The sequence below is a fragment of the Helianthus annuus genome, chromosome 5, assembly GCF_002127325.2.
Source record: "Helianthus annuus cultivar XRQ/B chromosome 5, HanXRQr2.0-SUNRISE, whole genome shotgun sequence".
Classification (NCBI taxonomy): Eukaryota; Viridiplantae; Streptophyta; class Magnoliopsida; order Asterales; family Asteraceae; genus Helianthus; species Helianthus annuus.
The window spans coordinates 83,396,521-83,402,903 of record NC_035437.2 but is presented as its reverse complement, the minus strand read 5'-3'; the positions used below and the strand labels follow the sequence as shown (position 1 = coordinate 83,402,903).

Here is a 6,383-nt window from a genome sequence, read left to right as displayed (position 1 = left end):
AATGTGTTTCACCTAAGACAAAAGTTAACCCATCAATGTCGAGCATAGAGCAGTTACGGCACCTATAGTTATAATTTACCTGTGGAATAATAAATAGAAAAATGATATTCTCTATGGAATTATGGGAAACAAACAAAATGTTTGTGGAACTATAAATAAGACACGAAAAAAATAATTAAATGAACTTATTTACTTACGCACCCCATTGAATACCATGGCTAGCAAATGCAGAAGAAATAGGGGTGTCGGGATCCATTGCATAATAAGGTACTAAACCAACAATAACCGCGGAGACTAACATGTATAACAAGTAGCAAATAGATAATGCAGCCCCACTTCATAGAGGTAAATCCCTTTGAGGATTTTTCACCTGTAACGTTCATGAATTTGTGTTCCGTAAGGTTCTTTTTATATTTCTTTACTTAAAATTATTTCGGATATATGATAAAAGGTAGAATATTTAGTTAAACTACCTCTTCTGCTGTACTGGCAACTGAATCAAACTCTATATATGAAAAGAAGCCTGTCGAAGTGCCCGCAAGCATCCCGTCTACTCCATACGGGAAGTATCTATTAAACAACAAATAAAAATTAACAAATAAATAAGAAAATTGATTTGTTGATGAACATGTAATACAAAAGTAATGCCAATTACCCTGTAGAAAGTTTATAGCCAGGCCATCCGCTCTTGAATCCTTGATATCCACAGGCTAAAGTCACAAAAATCATGGCGAAAATGTTTGCGATTGTCACAACCGATTGCACAAAAGTGCTCTGCCACACAAAACAAACAACTTAAGATGTTTTTTTTATACAGTAATTTACAAAGTTTTTTTGCTACTCCACTAAATCGAAATATATATAATATGTTTTCCAATCTGCTCACGAATATCTACATCATGAACAACCTAATCATCACACTACAAATAAGATAGAATTTATTCTAGAACTTCGTGATAGTAATATATCCTTTACTGACCATTTTTACAACTTGTATTACTGTCACTGCCTTAAAGATTCAAAAAATTTACCAACATATATATCAACTGATACATGATTTAAAATTACCTATCAGAGATTCCATTGTTGTTCCTTATCGACATTGTTAGCTCATCAATTCCTTTTAACTTCTTTGCCAAGCCTCCATTTGGATTCCCTGATAACTTGGCAGAAAATTGAATTGGTATGGTTTGTGAAGTAGTATTTTTACCAAAATATCAAGTTTATAGCATCAAATCATCTTTAACCCCAAAATTTCAAGTTACGACCCCTGTATTTCTTTATTCACCCAAAATCAACAAAACCTTTTAACTTCTAAAGCTGTACAGATCGGAGGTTCACTATAGATGGCGTACCTGTCATGATATGGGTCATTCACCGATCTTTAAGATTTTATGACATGGAGACTCGATCAGTAACCGGAGAAGTCACCGAAGCTTCACCGGAATTCTATAACACTGAAAATAGCTTCAATAAACACAACTTAGACCCATCTAACTGAAAGGGGAATATGCAACTGAATCAAGGCTTACCAGATTTCTTGCCGGAGTTAACCGAAGTCTCGTCATAACCTTAGGTCGCGCCTTCTCACCGGATTTCTTTTGTTCTGTTCTGTAAGTAGGGTAGAGTAATAGACTTAGCTGAGAAATGTGAAGCCATGCGTCTATAAACCGTCTCGAGCTATAGCCATCAAGGTCCGTGGCTATAAACCGTAAAATCTCAGTAAGTCAAAAAATAAATCAATATAAAGTATCATGTATACATCTAATATAAAGTAACGATTGTCGACTTTTAGACATTTGAGTTGTATTTCATGATTAAGGAAATGTGTATCTCTCCGATGTTCAAGCTTCATTAAGAATGACTGTTCAAAACCCATGAATGCTTTAAAAGAGATCCCGTAGAATCATGATCTTACCCAATATCATGAAGAAAATAATATCATATGGATGCATTTCACAATTTGATTACATCCGAAGTTCATGAAAGAAACGAAAATTTAACTACCGTCATTAATCTAAGTTTAAGAAATCAAATTCTGGGTTAAGCAAAACAACAAACACTTGGTGTGCATGAAAGCAAACCAGAAATTAAACTATCCTAACCTATCTTCACAACAATTTATAGAAGTAGTCTACACCAATAAGTATATAGCTACACCTAAAGTCCATGATTGAAACAAAAGAATAAACTGTCATTTGCTGGATAAGTGATGATGGATCAAATGAGAACAAACCATCTACACCAATTTGAACGTAGATCCAATATGTGAACTTCAACTTTTTTAACACATATTCATAGACATATCTCATAAAAGTACAACTTACTCCATGAGAATCATCCAACCAATCGATTCATAGACATATCTTCAGATCCATGAATCAAAAAACCACTGTGCTCCGCCATTGGTTATAGTTGTCAGTTGATTCTGACGGTGTTAGATCGCGAGCAACATCCAGGTCAAACGTGGATGAAATCGCCAAATATGATAATGACAATGGTAGGGTTTGTCATACGACAGTCAAGATGAGGCAAATGTTTGATAAATCGATAATGAATGTGTACCGGTGAAATCGATAATGTTGAAGACGGCAAAGAGTTAGGGGTATAGATTCTAACATCCTTCAATCATACAGGAGAATCAAAATGGAAGAGTAACAACGAAAGAGATGAAGAATAAAAGGAAAAAAAGTTACCTATGTTGCCAAAAGGAAAGAAGATTGTAGGAGAAGGAAGCCATCTACGCATGTTTTTGTTTAGGGTTTTAGTTTGAGCGGGATTTTGTGAAATTAGAGGCTGTAGAGAGGACAGTTGGCAATTAAAGGTGTAAGAGGATGCCAAGTGGCCTAAGTTTATTTTGTTTTATTAGAAGTAGTAGATGATAGAAAATGCTAAACAATTTAAGCAACATCTTATTCATTAACTTCTTCTTTAACCTCTACTTTAACACGTGCAAGACATCCTTCAGGAATACGGACCAAATCTTTTGTGCCTCTAAAAACCATCATATACAATTTTGACTCCGAAATCATGTCAAATATAATATAGTGTTCGTCTTGAATTTTCATGTCTTCTTTAATTTGTTTCCATCCAGTAGTCATATAAAAATTTTGACCATGTTTCTCCATAAAAACCAACCATGTACGGTTAGGATAAGCAGTTATAGTAACATGGTTGGTAGGTATTATGTTCTTCAACTTATGATGAACAAAAACTCTATCGATAAGCTGCAAGTAAAAAAATTATATTAAAAAAGTTTTATAGACTTAGTAAAACACTAATATAGTACAAACATAAAACAAATGAATTACCAAATGATCTTTATGTTCAGATAACTTAACTGTGATGTTTGGCAATATAAAAAATCATTTTGAGCAAGTGCCAAATCTTGATAGAAGTATATCAGGCGAAAACTAAGACGACCTTCGTACTGAAATAAAAGCAATGACTTATTTGGTAATAGAAGTGATTGTATCATGTTGAACCATCCGTCGTGAAAAAAATATGAAGAGCCTACCGTCCTAACTCTGACACTAAAAACTCTTCGATCAGTGGTAATGATTTTAACCATCCCATCAGGAGCTAACTTGAAATCAGCTACCCAATTGTGGTAATTCCTTGGTAAAATCTGTATACAAACTAAAAAATAAAAACAACATATTATTAAAAAAATAAACTTGAAGATAACATGAACATACCCGAGACTTCATCTTGTTGTCTGATAGATAAACTAAAAAACAATTTAGCAACTCCATTGACATATGAAATTTGAAGAGGATGAAGATTTATATACTTATTATGTATATTTATAAGATAAGGTTATTGAAGATTATAGTAATAGTCTGAATTATGGAAACATTATTTGTCTATTTTGTGCAAAAATATATTATGACTATATTTAAATTTAGTTTGAAAAAACGATTTTTTTTTTAAAATGAAAACATTAAGAATTATTTAAAATTAGTATTTAATATTTGTTATATATTTATAAACAATCTTAGAAAATATATAAAATAAAGTTTATATATGTATTACATAATTTCCATAACAATAATTATAATAAACATATTACATCTATAATTAAATTATGTTTTTAAAATCAACTAAAAATTGTGTTTTAATTACTAATTTTTATATAATTTTGAGTTTTCAAAGTTAGATTATGTCTTATACTTTTAGTAACGTTTTAAAATATAAAGAAATTTAATGACAAAAATTAAAGAGTATATTTAAATTTAGAAATAAAAAAACGGAATGTCTTTTTTTTTTGGAACAAAAACTCAATAAACGAAACAAATGACCAAAACACAATTGTTATTCGAATAAAAACCGAACCACAAAATCTAGATATTCGGATAAAGCAACCACACATGTCAAAACAATTGTCAATTAAAAATAAATACACAAATATCCAAATACGGAAAAAATTATTCGATGATATAATTGTCCAAAGACGGAAAAAAATATTCAGAATTTGAAGCAATGTATCGACAGCGTCAAACACCTCATGCCCAATATCGCCTTTAAGCATTTTTTATGACGACTGGAAAGAAACATAATCAACATGATAAATGACCGGTACCCACAATTGCGCTTCAAGAAACCTTCGCACATCGTATCCGATTTAGTATCCTTCTGATCAAATGATGTTTTAAAGCAAATTTGAAAAACACTACATCAGGGGGTTACATCACATCTCATTTTGGATATAGAAACCTAAAAAATATTAAAAATAATTATTTATAAATATACATTTAACAAATCATGAATAAACGTTAAATCATATATTAACTAAATTGATAGTAAACCTTAATGAGAGATTAGACTTTACATTCGGAATCGGTTAGTTCATTATTGACGGCTCCTCATCACAGTGATAATGCCGATACAGTTCTAGACACATATGGCAAGCCTAATCCTGCGTAATAGAGTGACAATACCAAAGAATAAGTTATTCAAAGATTGTTAAACGCGTAAGTTAGGTGAATAACATTACACTGTTAAAAGCAAGTTGGTAATCAACGGTAGCCTTGACGAAATTCAAACTCATCATAGCCTTGATGAAAACTCTAAAATAGAAAAGGGGGAACAGAAGATACAAAGAAGGAAGGACACAAGGGTATTCAAACCCAGTAATCATGTCCGTATCATCTCAGTTCCAGGTCATACCCTTTTCAATTAATCATCTGAAGGTAAAAATCAAAATCATATAAACAAACAACATGATATCAATAGGCTACCATAATCCAACCAACAGAGTTTAAAACATAACATACATCAAAGTGCATCGAATAACACTTCAAACATACAAAACGGTTCAGATCATTAACAGATTATAAACTCTTGGTAATATGAGGATTCCAACTCAAAAATCAGCATATACAACTGAAAATTACTAACACACAAAACATATATACACAAACTTCAAAAACGCCAATTATAAACCCTAACAAAGAAACGGTAAACAAAAACCACATCAAATCGGCACAGTTAGAAAAAATACCGTCTATGATGAATTTTGTGAATTCCATTCGCTCATCAAAAAGATGCTACAGTCAGGCTCAAAGATTACAAAAAAATGAAAGCACCATGGCTGCAAGGGAGGTTGCAGATGAATGTCTACCATCCTTCAACCCTGCCAAGCCAAGGTTCCATATTCAACAATATTTAATCAGAACTTCAAACTCATCATAGCCTTGACTAAAAATCTAAAATAGAAATGGGGGAACAGAAAAAACAAAGAAGGAAGGACACAAGGAGAATCAATCCACAGTAATCGTGTCTGTATCATCTCAGATCTAGGCCATACCCTTTTCTATTCATCATCTTAAAGTGAAACTGAAAATCATATAAACAAACAACATGATATCAGCTTTTATATAAACAGATAATCCAAAATCGATATTCAAATAACATTCATTAACTAAATGAATACATATCAAAACCATCGAGGATTTGATTTCCTGCAAAATTAGCTCTAATTCAGTTACTGCATCGAATAAAACTTCAAACATAAAAAACGGTTACTAATTAACAGAATATAAACTCTTCTTAATCTGAGGAACAGAATTGAAAAACCAAAATATTCAATTGAAAAACCCCAATAGACAAAACATATATAAACCAACTGTTCAATCAATAAGATGATGAAGAAGATATCAGAATAATTACCTTTCAAAGAAACCCTTACAGACCAGCAAATCCGTATAAGAAATCGATCTTCAAACCATATAAATAAACAACATCATATCGGCTTTTAAAACCCTAAGAAAAAAGGAATAAGCTAATCGATCTTCAAATCATGTACAATAAATTCATACATCATCACATAACAGTCAATACATACCAAATCAAAGTAAAACAAACCATTCAAACAGATTTGA

At 31.7% G+C, this 6,383-nt stretch overlaps 1 long non-coding RNA gene across 1 annotated transcript; it reads right to left on the bottom strand.

The window, feature by feature from the left end:
• Positions 1-220: 220 nt before the first annotated feature.
• On the bottom strand, positions 221-2,349 carry LOC110938843. The gene is made up of 4 exons (XR_002591742.2): positions 2,328-2,349; positions 656-774; positions 474-570; positions 221-370 (listed from the first exon to the last, which is right to left on the bottom strand). It is a non-coding gene; the product is annotated as an uncharacterized LOC110938843 (long non-coding RNA).
• Between the last annotated feature and the right edge of the window lie 4,034 nt (positions 2,350-6,383).